General features: G+C 37.4%; 1 pseudogene; it reads left to right on the top strand.

Annotated features, from left to right (window-relative positions):
- The first annotated feature begins 17,295 nt into the window (after nt 1-17,295).
- Nucleotides 17,296-18,468, top strand: LOC133246777 (histone-lysine N-methyltransferase SETMAR-like; annotated as a pseudogene).
- The last annotated feature ends 1,031 nt before the right edge of the window (nt 18,469-19,499 follow it).

Raw genomic sequence — 19,499 nt, 5'->3', positions numbered from 1 at the left:
TGACCTGCATATAGGTTTCTCAAGAGGCAGGTAAAGTAGTCTGGTATTCCAATCTCTTTCAGAATTTTCCACAGTTTATTGTAATGTGAAGTCAAGTGGGCCTTAGAAAGCATCACTACGAACAAATCTAGTGGAGGTGATGGAATTCCGGTTGAGCTATTTCAAATCCTGAAAGATGATGCTGTGAAAGTGCTGCACTCAATATGCCAGCAAATTTAAAAAACTCAGCAGTGGCCACAGGACTGGAAAAGGTCAGTTTTCATTCCATTTCCAAAGAAATGTAATGCCAAAGAATGCTCAAACTACCACACAATTGCACTCATCTCGCATGCTAGTAAAATAATGCTCAAAAGCCAGGTTTCAGCAATACGTGAACTGTGAACTTCCAGATGTTCAAGCTGGTTTTAGAAAACACAGAGGAACCAGAAATCAAATTGCGAACATCTGCTGGATCATTGAAAAAGCAAGAGAGTTCCAGAAAAACATCTATTTCTGCTTTTCTGACTATGCCAAAGCCTTTGATTGTGTGGATCAGTGAGTAAACTGAGGCATAAAAAGATTAAGTAACTTTCTCAAGGACCCAGTTCAGTACATGACAAGACCTGATTTTGAAGAGGGTATCTGCTTCCAGGGCCAACCCTTTAAACATAGGTTTGGCAGGTCTCAACAAACAATCTACATATGACTCTGCGATTATAAGGCCTTTGGAATTGTTCCTGGAAATGGGTATTGAATATAGAACTGTGTTCAGTCAAAAGGCACTAGAATGGTTCTGTTCTGCATATTCAGTAAAAATATAAAACCGTGACAGGGAGAAGCCAGAATTGAAAAATGTCTAAAAATTGTTTAAGGGATATTCAAAATATTTGGCCTTGGATTTGTCCTGAGATTATTTATTACTCCCCCAAAGTCCTATGTTCTTATTTGTTAGTTCACAAACTGGCCCCATACATGGAGGACACAGAGAGATTAAAGAAAGTAGTGGACCACCCTAGACTGGCAACAGTTTCAACAAGAAAGTGATGGTGCTAGTCACTCAGTTGCATCTGATTCTATGTGACCCAATGGACTGTAGTCCACCAGGCTGATATGTCCCTGCAATTCTCCAGCCAAGAATACTGTAGTAGGTTGCCATTCCTTTCACCAGGGAATCTTGCCAACTCAGGGATTGAACCCGGGTCTTCTGCATTGCAGGCAGATTCTTTGTGTCTGAACCACCAGGGAAGCACTCTAACAAGAAAGGGAACTTACATATGAGGCTTGCCTTGGGCAACTGCACCATGAGTAAAGTTCCATATCCACCCATCAGTATCTTCAAAGTTTATACAGAGGACTTAAATGGATCCAATCACATATTCAGTTAGGATGGTCTCAACACTTTGCTCTTTCAAGGCTGTGTCCTTAAAGTGGCTCCTAGAGTGGGAATGGTAGATGGAATGTACGTTCTAAGGACAGGGTTAAGAGAGTTGTTGCTATTTAGTCACTAAGTCACGTCTGACTCTTTGCAATCTCATAAACTAGAGCCCCCAGTTCCCCGGGTTCAGTTTGCAGGTCAACTGGCAGTCACACCATCTCAATAACCTTCTACAACAATATTGTGCTTAGAAAGTTTCAAAGAGGAATGAATGAGTATCATCAATCCTAAGAGGTTTATGCACACTACACTGGTCTCAATAACTCACCCTACCTTCTGCTACCCACATGTGGCCTGAGAGATTCTCTACCTTGTGTTGGTTGGTGAGTCCAATTAATAACAGCTTTGCTCTTTTAGTATAGGGAAGGTGGAGAAGGCAGATAGAGAATGAATTTTGTTCTATGCCACCCAAATATAAACTGATCATTGTTTTCAAAGCTATTAATAGAACTATTATGCTTAAAAAGAGATGATAACAGCAAGTGCTAAAATGTATTCAGTTTTTACTTGTGCTCACCAGACACTCTGTTAATCATTTTAACATGAACACTAAACTCTAATAACTAATCCATGTAATATGTACTCCTGTTATAGCCTCCATTTCATGCAAGGAATTGTTTCAGTTCTCTATGAGTGATGGATCTGAGATTAAGAGCCCAGTCAACCTGAGTTCAAACTCAAAGGTCTTATAGACACCTGCAGTACCGCCTTTCCATGGACCAAAAGCACCCTCCATCACTACCTCAGAACACTTCCCTTGTCACATGAAAATGGGCAGCACACACACAAGCGCACACAACCTCTTGCTCTCACTCTCTGTCTGATTTCTTTCTGCTTGGCTGTTTGGGACTCACGGGCTCCACAGAACTGGAGAGGAACCATGCAGAGGCACTGTCTATGGTTAGGTTTATCATAGGAATATTCTAAAATAAATATTTTGTTATTTCATTACTAACATAATGGACTACAGAGTTCTTTTACAGCATATTTTCTGTGCAACAGAGTCTCATGGCATGTTGCTTTATAAAACAAAAAGTATTCCATATTCAAATCTTCCAGTGTGAAACTGAACTCTGTGAGTTCTACAGCTTTCACATGTCTTCTCCTCAATTACTGTTGATGAATATAGCAATAGTGAATTTCACTAATGTCACTGCTTCCTTAGACAGGCCATAGAACATAGTGGTATGACCATCACCTACTGTACACAAATCTGTAAAGTTCATGCCTTTGTTGTTGTTGTTCAGTCACTAAGCTGTGTCTGATTCTTTGTGACTCCATGGACTATATCCCGCCACACTCCTCTGTCCATGGGATTTTCCAGGCAAGAATACTGGAGTGGTTGCCAATTCCTTCTCCAGGGGATCTTCTCGACCCAAGGATCAAAGGCACATCTCCTGCATTGGCAGGTGGATTCTTTACCACTGGGAAGACCTACCCTCTCTTATACCATCAAATAACATTTCTCCTGTTCTCATTGTGCTGGTTCCAAGAGCTACCATATGTACTGTGAAAACAAATAATTCACTTCCAAAGAATTTTTTAATGAGTAAATATTGATAAAGTACCCAAAGGAGAGCAGTGTTAGAATAGAGTATCACGGTTTTGAAGTGAGAAAAAGGATAGCCAGACAGTTAAAGGTCTTTTGATAAGATAAATGAGATGCTAATGCTAATGAATTCATGGATTCTTCATTTTTCATTGCAATAACTTTCATATAGAAACTCATCTGCTCTGTGACTGTTAAGGATCAATGGTAACTTGATTTTAACCTTTCCTCAATCATCTAAATAAAAGAGGTAGCATCAAAAATTATAAAATATGCTGCATATTTTTGTTATCTCCTGAAATTGAACAATCATATGCCAGTAGTTTAAATATTTCTCCTGGAAATTTTCCAAATTTTATGACTAATTTAATAGGCAGAAACTCTGAGCTTTTATGGAATTTTGTATCTTTAAAGATTTTATAAACATCCAATTAATCCCCACCACACTTTGGCAGCCAGGTATTAATAATTTTCTTTTTATAGATGAAGAACATGGGTTGCAGAAAACACTTGTAACTTTCCCCAGATGCTACTCCCATGAGACTGCCTGGACTGTAACCAAGAAGCTTAGAGAAGAGTATGCACCGCCCCCCACAGGAGAAGGCAATGGCACCCCACTCCAGTATTCTTGCCTGGAGAATCCCGTGGACAGAGGAGCCTGGTAGGCTGCAGTTCATGGGGTCACTAGGAGTTGGACACGACTGAGCGACTTCACTTTCACTTTTCACTTTCATGCATTGGAGAAGGAAATGGCAACCCACTCCAGTGTTCTTGCCTAGAGAATCCCAGGGACGGGGGAGCCTGATGGGCTGCCATCTATGGGGTCGCACAGAGTCGGACACAACTGAAGCGACTTAGCAGCAGCAGCAGCAGCACGCACCCCCTAAGATTCATACAAGATTTTGAAAGAGGGGGTGCTTTTTCAGGATTGTATTTGTTTTGTTTCAGGTATGCCCAGATAACTGTTTGTCATAAGAGAACAATGAGAACAAAATTCTGCTGAGCTTAATTCAGAAGTTGTAACAACCTACAAATTTCAACTCAGGTGAAAATCTAACAGAAGAATGGAAGATATTAACATTTCTCTTTACCCCTAAACAAATCCATCACTACTGTTACATATAATGTTCAGAGAAACAATAGGAGATAGTTGATGAATTACATGAAAAATAAATGTAAGGCATCCATTAGGAATTAGGTTTGCAAGAGACCTAGATTATTTCTGAACTTTGGAAAAGCCAAGGTTACATTTTTTAAGTAATATGTCTTAAATACACTCTGGGTTAGGCAAAGTGTCCAGGATTTTCACAAATGGAAATGTGTACTCATTTCCTTTGACTCTCACAGTAAGGTGGATTCTTCCCTTCATTAGATGGGAAAATGAGACTTGAAGAGGTTAAGTCAATTCCCTACATTCACATAGCCAGCTAGTGGCAAAACCAAAACACAAATTTGAGTCTGCTAATTTCATAACGCCCAAGCTCTGAAATCACCACTCACTAATATTTGCTTTCTTTTGTGTTTTAGGTCTAGATCATAGGACTACAATGCTTAATACCCTTCAGAATTAAGTAAAAAATTAGCAGTAATAAAAGGAAAGAGTATTTACAGGGGGGAAACCATCTCCTTTTTCTACATATATTTTTAAATCAGTCTTTTTAGCTTCACAAATTTATCCTGCTGGCATATTTGTTGGGATCACATTAAATGCATAGATTAATTTAGATAACCAACAAATCAGAGAAGAAATCAAAAAAGAAATCAAAATATGCATAGAAATGAATGAAAATGAAAACACAACAACCTAAAACCTATGGGACACTGTAAAAGCAGTGCTGAGGGGAAAGTTCATAGCAATACAGGCATACCTCAAGAAACAAGAAAAAAGTCAAATAAATAACCTAACTCTACACCTAAAGCAACTAGAAAAGGAAGAAATGAAGAACCCCAGGGTTAGTAGAAGGAAAGAAATCTTAAAAATTAGGGCAGAAATAAATGCAAAAGAAACAAAGGAGACCATAGCAAAAATCAACAAAGCCAAAAGCTGGTTCTTTGAGAGGATAAATAAAATTGACAAACCATTAGCCAGACTCATCAAGAAACAAAGGGAGAAAAATCAAATCAATAAAATTAGAAATGAAAATGGAGAGATGACAACAAACAACACACAAATACAAAGGATCATAAGAGACTACTATCAGCAATTATACACCAATAGAATGGACAACATGGAAGAAATGGACAAATTCTTAGAAAAGTACAACTTTCCAAAACTGAACCAGGAAGAAATAGAAAATCTTACCAGACCCATCATAAGCATGGAAATTGAAACGGTAATCAGAAATCTTCCAGCAAACAAAAGCCCAGGTCCAGATGGCTTCACAGCTGAATTCTACCAAAAATTTAGAGAAGAGCTGACACCTATCCTGCTCAAACTCTTCCAGAAAATTGCAGGGGAAGGTAAACTTCCAAACTCATTCTATGAGGCCACCATCACCCTAATACCAAAACCTGACAAAGATGCCACAAAAAAAGAGAGCTACAGGCCAATATCACTGATGAACATAGATGCAAAAATCCTTAATAAAATCCTAGCAATCAGAATCCAACAACACATTAAAAAGATCATACACCATGACCAAGTGGGCTTTATCCCAGGGATGCAAGTGTTCTCAATATCCCCAAATCAATCAATGTAATACACCACATTAACAAATTGAAAAATAAAAGCCATATGATTATCTCAATAGATGCAGAAAAAGCCTTTGATAAAATTCAACATCCATTTATGATAAAAACTCTCCAGAAAGCAGGAATAGAAGGAACATACCTCAAGATAATAAAAGCTATATATGACAAACCCACAGCAAACATTATCCTCAATGGTGAAAAATTAAAAGCATTTCCCTTAAAGTCAGGAACAAGACAAGGGTGCCCACTCTCACCACTACTATTCAACATAGTTTTGGAAGTTTTGGCCACAGTAATCAGAGCAGAAAAAGAAATAAAATGAATCCAGATTGGAAAAGAAGAAGTAAAACTCTGTTTGCAGATGACATGATCCTCTACATAGCAAACCCTAAAGACTCCACCAGAAAATTACTAGAACTAATCAATGAATATAGTAAAGTTGCAGGATATAAAATCAACACACAGAAACCCCTTGCATTCCTATACACTAATAATGAGAAAATAGAAAGAGAAATTAAGGAAACATCTTTATAATTTCTGGTCTTTCTCTTCAAGAACGTGATTTCCATTTGTTAAAATATCTTTTCATGAATCTCTGATATTATAAAGTGTTCTTCATTTAGGTCTTGATCGTTTCTTTTTTTTTAGTCTTAGGTAGTTCATCTTTTGGTTGCTATTATAAAAACACTAAAAGATACAAGATATGACTGTCTTTTAGCTTCAACATATGAAGGCAATTTATATAAAGACAATTGATATCACTCTGTGCCTACTTATTGAATTCTTTGTTTTTCACAAAAATTCAGTTGATTATTTTCGGTGTTTCAGAAAACAGTCATATTACTTGCAGATAATCATTTTACATTCAACTCTCTAATTCTTATGTCTCCATTTCCTTTGTCTTTACTAATTGCTGCTAAGTTGCTTCAGTCGTGTCCGACTCTGTGCGACCCCATGGTCTGCAGCCTACCAGGCTTCTCCATCCATGGGATTCTCCAGGCAAAAACACTGGAGTGGGTTGCCATTTCCTTCTCCATCTTTACTAATTACTTCAGCTAGTAACTTAGAACAATCTTAAATAACAATGGTATGATGAATATTCTTGTCTTATTACTTGTTCCAAAGGAAATATATATCTTGTAAAAATAAATATATTGTGAAGATGGAGAGACCAACTAGGCTAGAAGAACAAGAGGTTGGGAAGGAGAGCTGCATAAAGGTAATTATAAAACTAAAAAGGTAAGTTGAGGTAATTGGATACTGCCTTGTAAATACAGGAGTCCACTGAAGATCTGTCAGTAAGAAATGAAATGAGGTGGTAAAAAGTGACTGAAAAAACAGGTAAAGGTTGTATGAAATGTGGACGGAGATGCAGACTAAGAATGGAGAAAGGAAACCCAGTAAAATTAATCTAGCTGTTTTTCAAAAAAGTTAAATTCCTAGGTGGATTTTAATAAATGCATATCTATGATGATCAATGATGCTGAGCATTTTTCACGTGCTGGTTGGCCATCAGTATTTATTCTTTGGAGGGAAAAAGTGTCTGTTCAGCTCTTCTTCTCATTTTTTAATCAGGTTTTTTTGAATTTGAGTTATATGAACTGTTTATACATTTCACATATTAACCCCTTATCAGTTATATTATTTTTCAAATATTTTCTCCTTTTGAGTAGGTTGTCTTTTCATTTTACTGATGGTTTCTTTTGCTGTGCGAAAGCTTTTAAGTAGGTACCACTGGATTATTTTTGGTTTTGCTTCCTTTGCCTTAGGAAAGGGATCCAAATAAAACTGTGATGATTTACCTCAGAGTACTAAGTCTATGTGCTCTTCTAGGAGTTTTATGGTTTTCAGTCTTTTAGGTCTTTAATCAATTTTGTGTTTATTTTTTATGCATTGTGAAAAATGTTCTAAATTCCTTTTCTCTTTTTAAATTTTATTTCTTTTTAAATTGAGGGATAATTGCTTTACAGAATTTTGTTTTCTGTCAAACATCAACATGAATCAGCCAAAGGTGTACATATGTACCCTCCTTCTTGAACCTCCCTCCCATCTCCCATCCCATCCCACCACTCTAGGTTGATACAGAGACCCTGTTTGGGTTCCCTGAGACATCTGGAAAATTTCCTTTGGCTACCTATCTTACACATGGTAGTGTAAGTTTCCATGTTACTCTCTCCATCCATCTGACCCTCTCCTCCCTTCTCCTCGTGTCCTTAAGTCTGTTCTGTATGTCTGTTTGTCCACTGCTACCCTGTAAATAAATCCATTAGTAACATTTTTCTAGATTACATACATGTGTGTTAGTATATGATATTTATTTTTCTCTTTCTGACTTACTTTATTCTGTGTAATAGGCTCTAGGTTCATCCACTTCATTAGAACTGACTCAAATGCATTCCTTTTTATGACTAATATTCCATTGTGTATATGTACCACACTTCTTTATCCATTTATCTGTTGATGGACATCTGGGTTACTTCCATATTCTAGCTATTGTAAATAATGCTGCAATGAACATTGTGGTACATGTGTCTTTTTCAATTTTGTTTTCCTCAGGATATTTGCCTAAGAGTGGGATAACTAGGTCATATGGTGGTTTTATTCCTAGTCTTTAAAGGAATCTTCATATGGTCTTCCATAGTGGCTTTATCAATTTACATTCCCACCAACAGTGCAAGAGGATTCCCTTTTCTCCACACCCTCTCCAATATTTATTGTTTGTAGACTTTCTGATGATGGGCTTTCTAATTGGTGTGAGGTGATATCTCATTGTAGTTTGATTTGCATTTCTTAAATAATGAGTGATGTTGAACATCTTTTCATATCTTTGTGAACCATCTGTATGTCTTCTTTGGAGAAATGTCTGTTTAGGTCTTTTTCCAACTTTTTGATTGGGTTGTCTGTTTTTCTGGTATTGAGTTGTATGAGCTGCTTGTATATTTTGGAAATTAATCCTTTGTCAGTTGTTTCATTTGCCATTCTGACAGTTGTCTTTTCACCTTGTTTATAGTTTCCTTTGCTGTGCAAAAGCTTTTAATTAGGTCCCACCTGTTTATTTTTGCTTTTATTTCCATTATTCTAGGAGGTTTGTCATAGAGAATCTTGCTTTGATTTATGTCATGAAGTGTTCTGCCTGTTTACCTCTAAGACTTTTATAGGCTCTGGTCTTACATTTAGGACTTTAATGCATTTTGAGTTTATCTTTGATGGTGTTAGGAAGTGTTCTCATTTCATTCTTTTACATGTAGCTATCCAGTTTTACCAGCACCACTTATTGAAGAGGCTGTCTTTGCCACATTATATATTCCTGCCTCCTTTGTGAAAAATAAGGCATGCATCAATTCAGTTCAGTCACTCAGTCGTGTCTGACTTTTTGCAACCCCATGGACTGCAGCATGCCAGGTCCCCCTGTCCATCACCAATTCCCGGAGTTTACTCAAATTCATCTCCACTGAGTCAGTGATGCCATCCAACCATCTCATCCACTGTCATCCCCTTCTCCCACCTTTAATCTTTCCCAGCATTAGGGTCTTTTCCAATGATTCAGCTCTTCACATCAGGTGGCCAACCAGTCTGTTGCTCCATGTCCAGTTCTAACTGTTGCTTCCTGATCTGCATACAGATTTCTCAAGAGGCAGGTCAGGTGCTCTGGTATTCCCATCTCTTTCAGAATTTTCCACAGTTTATTGTGATCCACACAGTCAAAGGCTTTGGCATAGTCAATAAAGCAGAAATAGGTGTTTTTCTGGAACTCTCTTGCTTTTTCGATGATCCAGCAGATGTCTGCAATTTGGTCTCTGGTTCCTCTGCCTTTTCTAAAACCAGCTCGAACATCTGGGAGTTCACAGTTCATGTATTGCTGAAGCCTGGCTTGGAGTATTTTTTTGTGCATGACTTTACTAGCGTGTGAGATGAGTGAAATTGTGTGATAGTTTGAGCATTCTTTGGCATTGCCTTTCTTTGGGATTGGAGTGAAAACCGACCTTTTCCAGTCCTGTGGCCACTGCTGAGTTTTCCAAATTTGCTGGCATATTGAGTGCAGCACTTTCACAGCATCATCTTTTAGGATTTGAAATGGCCACCCATAAATGTGTGAGCTTTTCTGTGGTTTCTTTCTTGTTCAATTGGTCTATATTTCTGTTTTTGTGCCAGTACCATACTGTTTTGATTACTGTAGGTTTGTAGTATAATCTGAAGACAGGAAGCTTGATTTATCCACTCCATTTTTTGGCAAGACTGCTTTGGCTACTCGGGGCCTTTTGTATTTCCATATGAATTGTGAGATATTTTGTTCTAGTTCTGTGAAAAATGCCATTGGTAATTTGATAGGGATTGTGTTAAATCTGTAGATTGCACTGGGCAGTATAGTCATTTTCACAATATTGATTCTTCCTATTCAGGTACATGGAATATCTCTCCATCTGCTATGTCATCTGATTCTTTCATCAGTGTCTTATAATTTTCTGTATACACTACTTTTGTCTCCTTCAGATCAGATCAGATCAGTCGCTCAGTCATGTCCGACTCTTTGTCTCCTTAGACAGGATTATTCCAAGATATTTTATTCTTTTTGTTGCAATGGTGAATGGGATTCATTCCTTTATTTCTCTTTCTGATTTTCATTGTTAGTATATAGGAATGCAAGTGATTTCTCTGTATTGATTTTGTAGCTTGTGACTTTGTTAAATTCATTGATTAGTTCTAGTCATTTTCTTATTGTATCTTTAGGGGGTATCATGTCATCTGCAAACAGTGAGAGCTTTACTTCTTCTGTTCCAATCTCAATTGCTTTTATTTCTTTTTCTTCTCTGGTTGCTATAGCTAGAACTTCCAAAACTATATTGAATAATAGTGGTAAGAAAGGGCACCCTTGTCTTATTCCTCGTCTTAGGGGGAATGCTCTCAGTTTTTCACCATTGAGAATAATGTTTGCTGTGGACTTATCATATATGGCCTTTTACTATCTTGAGGTAGGTTCCTCCTCACAAATAGCTGTCCAGTTTTTCCAGCACCATTTATTGAAAAGACTGTTTTTTCTCCATTGTATATTCTTGCCTCATTTTTTAGTAGATTAACTGATTATAAGTATTTAGGTTTATTTCTGGGTTTTCTATTCTGCTCCACTGATATATATGTCTGTTCTTGTACCAGTGCCATATGGTTTTGATTATTGTACCATGTAACATAACCTAAAATCAGAGAGCATTATATCTCCAGCATTATTCTTTTTCCTTCAAGATTGTTTTGGCCAATTAAAAATTCTTATTTTTGCCATGTATTTGTGTTAAGTACAGTCATTATTCAGTTGAATTTTAAAATTCATCTTTTCAAGATGAAGTCAAAGCAACTTAAATGTCCATCAACAGAGAAATGGATAAAGAAGATGTGGTACTTATATGCAATGAACTATTACTCAACCATTAAAAGAATGAAATAATGTCATTTGCAGCAACATGGATAGGCCTAGAGACTTTCATATTGAATAAATCAGAGAAAGACAAAAATCACAAGATATCACTTATATGTGGAATCTAAAACAACTGTACAAAATGAACTTACCTTTAAAACAGAAATAGAGTCAGATGTCGAAAACAAACTTACAGTTACCAAGGTATAAGGAGGACAGAGATAAATTGGAAGATTGAGATTGATATGTACACATTACTAAATACATATATAAAAATAGATAACTAATAAGGACCTACTGTATAGCACAGGGAACTCTGTACCCTATAATGGTCAATGTGGGAAAAAAATCTAAAAAGACTGGATACGTGCGTATGTATAACTGATTCACTTTGCTGTACACCTGAAACTAATTCAACATTGTAAATCAACTATACTCCAATAATTATTTTAGTAGCCCATCATATTTTAATTTCTAAAATCAAATTATGCTGTGTATATTTGCTGGCACATAAGGCAGAATTCCCACTGAACAAAAATGCACACTCTTAGAGAAATGCAAAAAAGCAAAATGGCTGTCTGAGGAGGCCTTACAAATAGCTGTGAAAAGAAGAGAAGCAAAAAGCAAAGGAAAAAAGGAAAGATATTACCATTTGAATGCAGAGTTCCAAAGAATATCAAGAAGAGATAAGAAACCCTTCCTCAGCGATCAATGCAAGGAAAGAGAGGAAAACAACAGAGTGGGAAAGACTAGAGATCTAAGAAAATTAGAGATACCAAGGGAACATTTCATGCAAAGATGGGCTTGTTAAAGGATAGAAATGGTATGGACCTAACAGAAGCAGACGACATTAAGAAGAGGTGGCAAGAATACACAGAAGAATTGTACAAAAAAGATCATCATGACCCCGATAATCATGATGGTGTGGTCACTCACCTAGAGCCAGACATCCTAGAATGTGAAGTCAAGTAGGCCTTAGAAAGCATCACTATGAACAAAGCTAGTGGAGGTGATGGAATTCCAGTTGAGCTATTTCAAATCCTGAAAGATGATGCTGTAAAAGTGCTGCACTCAATATGCCAGCAAATTTGGAAAACTCAGCAGTGGCCACTGGAAAAGGTCACTTTTCATTCCAATCCCAAAGAAGGGCAATGCCAAAGAATGCTCAAACTATCACACAATTGCACTTACCTCATGCTAGTAAAGTAATGCTCAAAATTCCCCAAGCCAGGCTTCAGCTATACGTGAACTGTGAACTTCCAGTTGTTCAAGCTGATTTTAGAAAAGGCAGAGGAACCAGAGATCAAATTGACAATATCCATTGAATCATCGAAAAAGCAAGAGAGTTCCAGAAAAACACCTATTTCTGCTTTATTGACTATGCCAAAGCCTTTGACTGTGTAGATCAAAATGAATTGTTGAAAATTCTGAAAGAGATGGGAATACCAGACCACCTGACCTGCCTCTTGAGAAATCTATATGCAGGTCAGGAAGCAACAGTTAGAACTGGACATGGAACAACAGACTGGTTCCAAATAGGAAAAGGAGTACGTCAAGGCTGTATATTGTCACCCTGCTTATTTAACTTATATGCAGAGTACATCATGAAAAACGCTGGGCTGGAAGAAGCACAAGCTGGAATCAAGATTGCCAGGATAAATATCAATAACCTCAGAAATGTAGACGACACCACCCTTATGGCAGAAAGTGAAGAGGAAGAAAAAAGCCTCTTGATGAAGGTGAAAGAGGAGAGTGAAAAAGTTGGCTTAAAGCTCAGCATTCAGATAACTAAGATCATGGCATTTGGTCCCATCACTTCATGGGAAAGAGATAGGGAAACAGTGTCAGAATTTATTTTGGGGGGCCCCAAAGTCACTGCTGATGGTGACTGCAGCCATGAAATTAAAAGACGCTTTCTCCTTGGAAGGAAAGTTATGACCAACCTAGATAGCATATTCAAAAGCAGAGATATTACTCTGTCAACAAAGGTCTGTCTAGTCAAGGCTATGGTTTCTCCAGTGGTCATATATGGATGTGAGAGTTGGACTGTGAAGAAAGCTGAGCACCAAAGAATTGATGCTTTTGAACTGTGGTGTTGGAGAGGACTCTTGAGAGTCCCTTGGACTGCAAGGAGATCCAACCAGTCCATCCTAAAGGGGACCAGTCCTGGGTGTTCACTGGAAGGACTGATGCTGAAACTACAGTACTTTGGCCACCTTATGCGAAGAATTGACTCATTGGAAAAGACCCTGATATTGGGAAGGATAGGGGGCATGAGGAGAAGGGGACGACAGGGGATGAGATGGCTGGATGGCATCACCGACTCGATGCCCATGAGTTTGGGTGAACACCGGGAGTTGGTGATGGACAGGGAGGCCTGGCGTGCTGCAGTTTATGGGGTCGCAAAGAGTTGGACACGACTGAGCGACTGAACTGAACTGAACTTGGACATATTCTGATAGTTGGCATCCAGTCCCATTACTTCATGACAAGTAGATGAGGGAAAAGTGGAAACAGTGTCAGATTTCATTTTCTTGGGCTCCAAAATCACTGCAGATGGTGGCTGCAGCCATGGAATTAAAAGACGCTTGCTCCTTGGAAGAAAAGCTATGACATACCTAGACAATGTATTAAAAAAGGAGAGACATCACTTTTCCAACAGAGGTTTGTGTAGTTAAAGCTATGGTTTTACCAGTAGTCATGTATGAATCTGTGAGTTGAACCATAAAGAAGGCTGAATACCAAAGAACTGATGCTTTCAAAGTATGGTGCTAGAGAAGACTCTAGAGTCCCTTGCTCAGCGAGGAGAATCAAAGTCTTCAATCCTAAAGGAAATCAACCCTAAATATTCATTGGAAAGATTAGTGCTGAAGCTGAAGCTCCAATATTTCAGCCACCTGGTGTGAAGAGACAACTGATTGGAAAATACCTTGATTTGGGGAAAGATTGGTGGCAAGAAGAGAAGGGAGTGATATAACATAAGATGGTTGGATGGCATCACTGACTCAATGGACATGAGTTTGAACACACTCAGGGAGATAATGAAGGACTGGAAACCCTGGCATGTTGAGTTCATGGGGTCGCAAAGAGACTGAAATGACTTAACAACTGAACAACAACAGTTGTTTAATCAAAGAGGAAAAACAAGTCATTTCCAGAAACAGCGCAGTAGCTACCACATAATGGACTGCATCCCCATAAAAATAGTCCTTACATTTTCAGTAAGAACTGATTTTTGTTAAAATTGAGACTAAAGTAGGAGACTTAAGTTTTTGATAACCACTACGGCAAGAGACTGAAAGCATTCCTTCTGTAACCCTGATCAGGAATGTTTGGCAGGTTAGAGAAGAGGTGTAGTAGAATTTGGCTTTCATGATCCCATATTTTTTTTTTCTCCCTTAGGAAACTGTGACTCACAAAGTTGAAGGGAAAATTTCTTTGTACACCCAGGCTCCTCATTTCCTTGGCAAACTGTGCTTGAGCTGATGAGGCTCTACAGTTTCCCTATCGTGAGCAGGGTAGAGGAGTTACAAGTGACCAGACATGGGTCCCCAGAGACAACAAGAATAGTTATAAGTAAGTTTGTTTTCCTCTGTCTCCACTGAGCATAGTCTATTCACAGTGAAAGCTCAAAGTATTAAATGGAAATTTCATTTCTATGTAAAAGAAGCTTTAGATATATTAAAAAAGAAAAAAAATGTTCTTCAAAGTTTCCCTTCCTTTGAAATAGACAAAAAGGAAAGGTGAAATTCATCTGAGGACTGTTCAAAGTCATCATAATCTCAGTAAAAGGGGAAAAATGAAAATAAGTTCAAAACCACCTTTGTTTCTTCAGAAATATTTTACAAATGAAATCAAGGGATATTTGCTTAGAGCAATAAAGCCAGACTGATGAGAGAATGAAAGTGATACACATGGGTGTTTACAGAAAAATGCTCTGCATTTGAAGTAAATTTACCTTACAGAACATTGAATTTATAGGATTAAGGTGAATAACTATTAAGTTTCAGGAAATGGGAAGCCATGAAGCAAGAACTTTTTACCTAATATACATTATAAGGCATTTCTGAAACATCTAAGAAAATGTAAGTCTGTTTAGTACCATGATGTAATAATTCATGGATAATAGAGAAAAACACAATTTTAAAATACCTAGAGTATCATGAGCCAGAGGAACAAATTGGCTCATTAGCTTTTCTAACTATTAATAATTTGTGATCATTTGCCACTACCAACTTTATTTTGTAAAACAATAAGATAATACAATTGCATTTGACCAGTTTTTGTTAGAATATTTTAAATGTGATTTGAAGGGATGCTTACAATCTCAAGAAATATCTTCTTAATGCAAATCACAAAAGAATAAACATATTGTAAGCTAATAATGCTTAGGTGAGTTGAAGGGTATTTCAAAGACATTTGATCACTAGATTTAATGTATGAGTCACATATGTTTTCAGAGTGGAGAAGGGAATTGGACATACTCTGCTCCAGGTTCCAGAGTCTCATTCAACAACCCAAAGAGCTGATGAAGAAACTCTTCTCAGGCTTGGGCATGAAAAGGAGATGAGAATGCAGGAAGTTGTTCTAAATTACGATTCTATCATCGTCAGCTAGAATAGTGTCTGACAATTAGATGAAGCGGTGTAAGTAGCATTTACTTATGAGAAAAGATCCTGTGTTTGGAATCTCATTCTGTATTATTAAGCTGAGTAATTCTAAGAAAGCTATAACTCCTTGAAGTCAGTTTTCTCTTCTGTGAAATGAGGATGGTAACATCTGCCACTCTGAGTTCTCTGGAATAGCAATTAGTATTCAGTACTACTTACCAGAAAGAAATGGGGGGGGGGGAACTACATGTATATAAACACATGTAGCATTAATACTACAGGTATATAAATAAATATATATATATATATATATATACACACACACATGTGTATATAATACTCATGAGCACAGACAAATATATTAACTCTCTGATATTCAGTGTATTTAAAGGATATATTTTATGTACATGAGTAGAAAATTGCTTTAGTGTTAAATACTATGGGGAATGTAGCAGTATACCTGAAATACCATATGTTCCTTCCTTTAAAGAACTTATAGGTATTAATATATAAATTTTTATTTGCTAACTTAACCCAAACAAAAATTCTAGCTACTAGTTTTAACATCCTTATGTTTATAAATGAGAAAACAAAGTGTTGAGTAGTAAAAGGTAGTAATACTAAGGGTAGTAGTGTTATTGTTCTAGTCCAGTAAACAAAATATGATGTAAAAAGTTTCTGATCATAAAAAAAAGAGCTATTGCAAGGAAGGGGTGGGCCTGTCTAATGGATGGTTTCAGTGAAAAAATAAAGGAGTTTTCTTTTTTAAAAAAGATTAAAAAAATAAATAAATAAAAAACAAAAAAAAATTAAAAAGATAGTTTTTGCATAGAGAATGAAAATTAGGCTTGAGCTTAATGGATTACAAGTCTTAAAAAGGGCTACTTTTGATATATGTCTGGGTTAAGACACAGTGGAGTTGTGTATGAATACCTTGTATCAACAGTAAGCCATGTGTAGTTTTGTTACTATTTCTATTGGTGACTCCCCTGGTGGCTGAGATGGTAAAGCATCTGCCTACAGTGTGGGAAACCTGGGTTCAATCCCTGGGTCAGGGAGATCCCCTAGAGAAGGAAATGGCAACCCACTCCAGTACTCTTGCCTGGAAAATCCCATGGATGGAGGAGCCTGGTGGGCTACAGCCCATGGGATCACAGAGAGTTGGACATGACTGAGTGACTTCACTTTCACTTTCTTTTTTGGTGACACTATCATTTGAGATTTGTTAGAGTGTCATGAGATATTTGGTACAAAATCTAACCCTCTAAAAATCATCAGATAAAAGTAGAGAGAGTCTGGAATTGTGGAGACCAGGAAGAGGAGTTTTAATTGCTTATATTTTTTCAAAATGGGGAGTGATTTTTTTTTTTTTTTTTTTTTGATGGAGAGGGGGAAAAAAGCTGATTCCGTAGTGGTATATAGATAGGAATACATCATAAAGATAATATTAAGTTGGTTCAAAAGGAATTATGGTTTCGCATTGTTGAACTATGCTGTTTGATATCGGAATACATTCTTAAATGTGGTTATGTTATACATCATTTAATGTACATTACTTGCTTTAAGTTTTTTTGCTAATGACTTATTACTTGCTGTTTATTTTATTTTATTTTAGCCTGTAGAAATGATGTTAGACAAAAAATAAATTCGAGCAATTTTTGTTTGTTTGTTAGAGTTCAAAATGGGTTGTAAAGCGATGGAGGCAGCTCTCAACATCAACAATGCATTTGGCCCAGAAACTGCTAATGAACATGCAGTGCAGTGGTGCTTCAAGAAATTTTGCAAAGATGAGGAGCATAATGACTGGCCATCCGAAGTTCACAACGACCAATTGAGAGCATCATTGAAGCCGATCCTCTTAAAACTACAGGAAAAGATGCTGAAGAACTCAACATCAACCACTCTACAGTTGTTTGACATTTGAAGCAAATTGGAAAGATGAAAAGCTCAATGAGTGGGTGCCTCATGAGCTGACTGGAAATCAAAAATTCACCATTTTCAAAGTGTCATCTTCTCTTATTCTATATAACAACTATGAACCATTTCTCAATCGGATTGTGATGTGTGATGAAAAGTGGATTTTGTATGATAACCAGTGATGACCAACTCAGTGGTTGGACTGACAGGAAGCTCCAACGCATTCCCCAAAGCCAGAGTTATGCCAGAGAAAGGTCGTGGTCACTGTTTGGTGGTCTGCTACCAGTTTAATCCACTATAGCTTTCTGCTGCTGCTGCTGCTAAGGCACGTCAGTCATGTCCGACTCTGTGTGACCCCATAGATGGTAGCCCACCAGTCTCCCCTGTCCCTGGGATTCTCCAGGCAAGAACACTGGAGTGGGTTGCCATTTCCTTCTCCAATGCATGAAAGTGAAAAGTCAAAGGGACGTCGCTCAGTCGTGTCTGACTCCTAGCGACCCCATGGACTACAGCACACCAGGCTCCTCCATCCATGGGATTTTCCAAGCAAGAGTACTGGAGTGAGGTGCCATTGCCTTCTCCCATATCTTTCTGAATCCTGGTCAAATCATTACATCTGAGAAGTCTGCTCAGCAAATTGATGAGATGCAATGAAAACTTCAACGCCTACAGCTGGCATTGATCAGTAAAAAGGGCCCACTTCTTCATGCATCTAGGTAATTTTTGGCAGGGAGAATGTTCTCACCATCAGCAGGAGGCAAAAAATGCTTTCCAGGAGTTTGTGGAATCCCAAAGTATGGATTTTTATGCTATAGGAATAAACAAACTTATTTCTTGTTGGCAAAAATATGTTGATTGTAATGGTTCCTATTTTGATTAATAAAGATGTGTTTGAGCTTTGTTATAATGATTTAAAATTCATGATCTGAAACCACAATTACTTTTGTACCAATCTAATACTTTAAAATATTTCACCTTTTGAAAGTACTTTCACACACATTATCAATGAACTTTCAAAGAACCTAAAAGGTAGAGCAAGACAGTGATCTCTTTCATTGCCAGGGGTGAAAACTAGAGAACACAGGAACCATAGAATTTGCTCAGTCACAAAAGTAGCAAGTCCCAGGTACCAAAGGGCAGCCCATATTGCCCATCTCCTAGTAAATCGCTTTCACCCCACTGTATCACACAATCTGTCAGATATATGTGTCATTATTCCCTTTCCCATATCAGGTAATGTTCTAACTTGCAGTATACTTTCTCTGAGGGGCTTTTGGAAATTAGAGAAATGATAATCATGAATATTTAAGATTCATGGAATGTAGAAATCATTTTTATAAATATTAAATGGTAAGTGACTAGGAGTATGAAGTAATTTTATTCTAAGCTGCTAGCAATGATTAAACATAATTTCTAAGAGCTGCTTTTTTGAAATTCTACCAATTGTTAAACCCAGTACTTGGCAAGGCCCTTTTAATGTTGCCTTTTGTATTGCTTGCTTCCTCCTACCCATAAAATCTGTTACATTATATTGACATAAATCAAGATGGAAGATATTATGCTAAAAAAAATGGTGTTAATTGGGGACCACAGAAAGAAAAATGGTAAGAATGAATGTTGCAAGGATATTTTAAATCCAAGAGAAGAACTGGTTTTGCTGATTGTTGGGAATAGTCTGTCTGTAAGGAAGAGTGATTCCTAATGAGGATGGATGTATCACCTAAGTGTTTACGAAACAGCAGCAGCAAGGAAGAAATTGTGATGCATGTAGAGAGCCTTTTCTTTGAACCATGCCTGTTAGAAGGCTATGTTTGAAGCCAGTAGAAAGCATTCTCCTATGTATTGTACAATAAGCAAATGGCATGATGGAAGCAAATATCATCAAGCACTAAAAGGCTAGAAATTGTGAGT

This window comes from Bos javanicus, chromosome 4, assembly GCF_032452875.1.
Source record: "Bos javanicus breed banteng chromosome 4, ARS-OSU_banteng_1.0, whole genome shotgun sequence".
NCBI lineage: Eukaryota > Metazoa > Chordata > Mammalia > Artiodactyla > Bovidae > Bos > Bos javanicus.
This window is presented reverse-complemented; position numbering and strand designations above follow the sequence as displayed.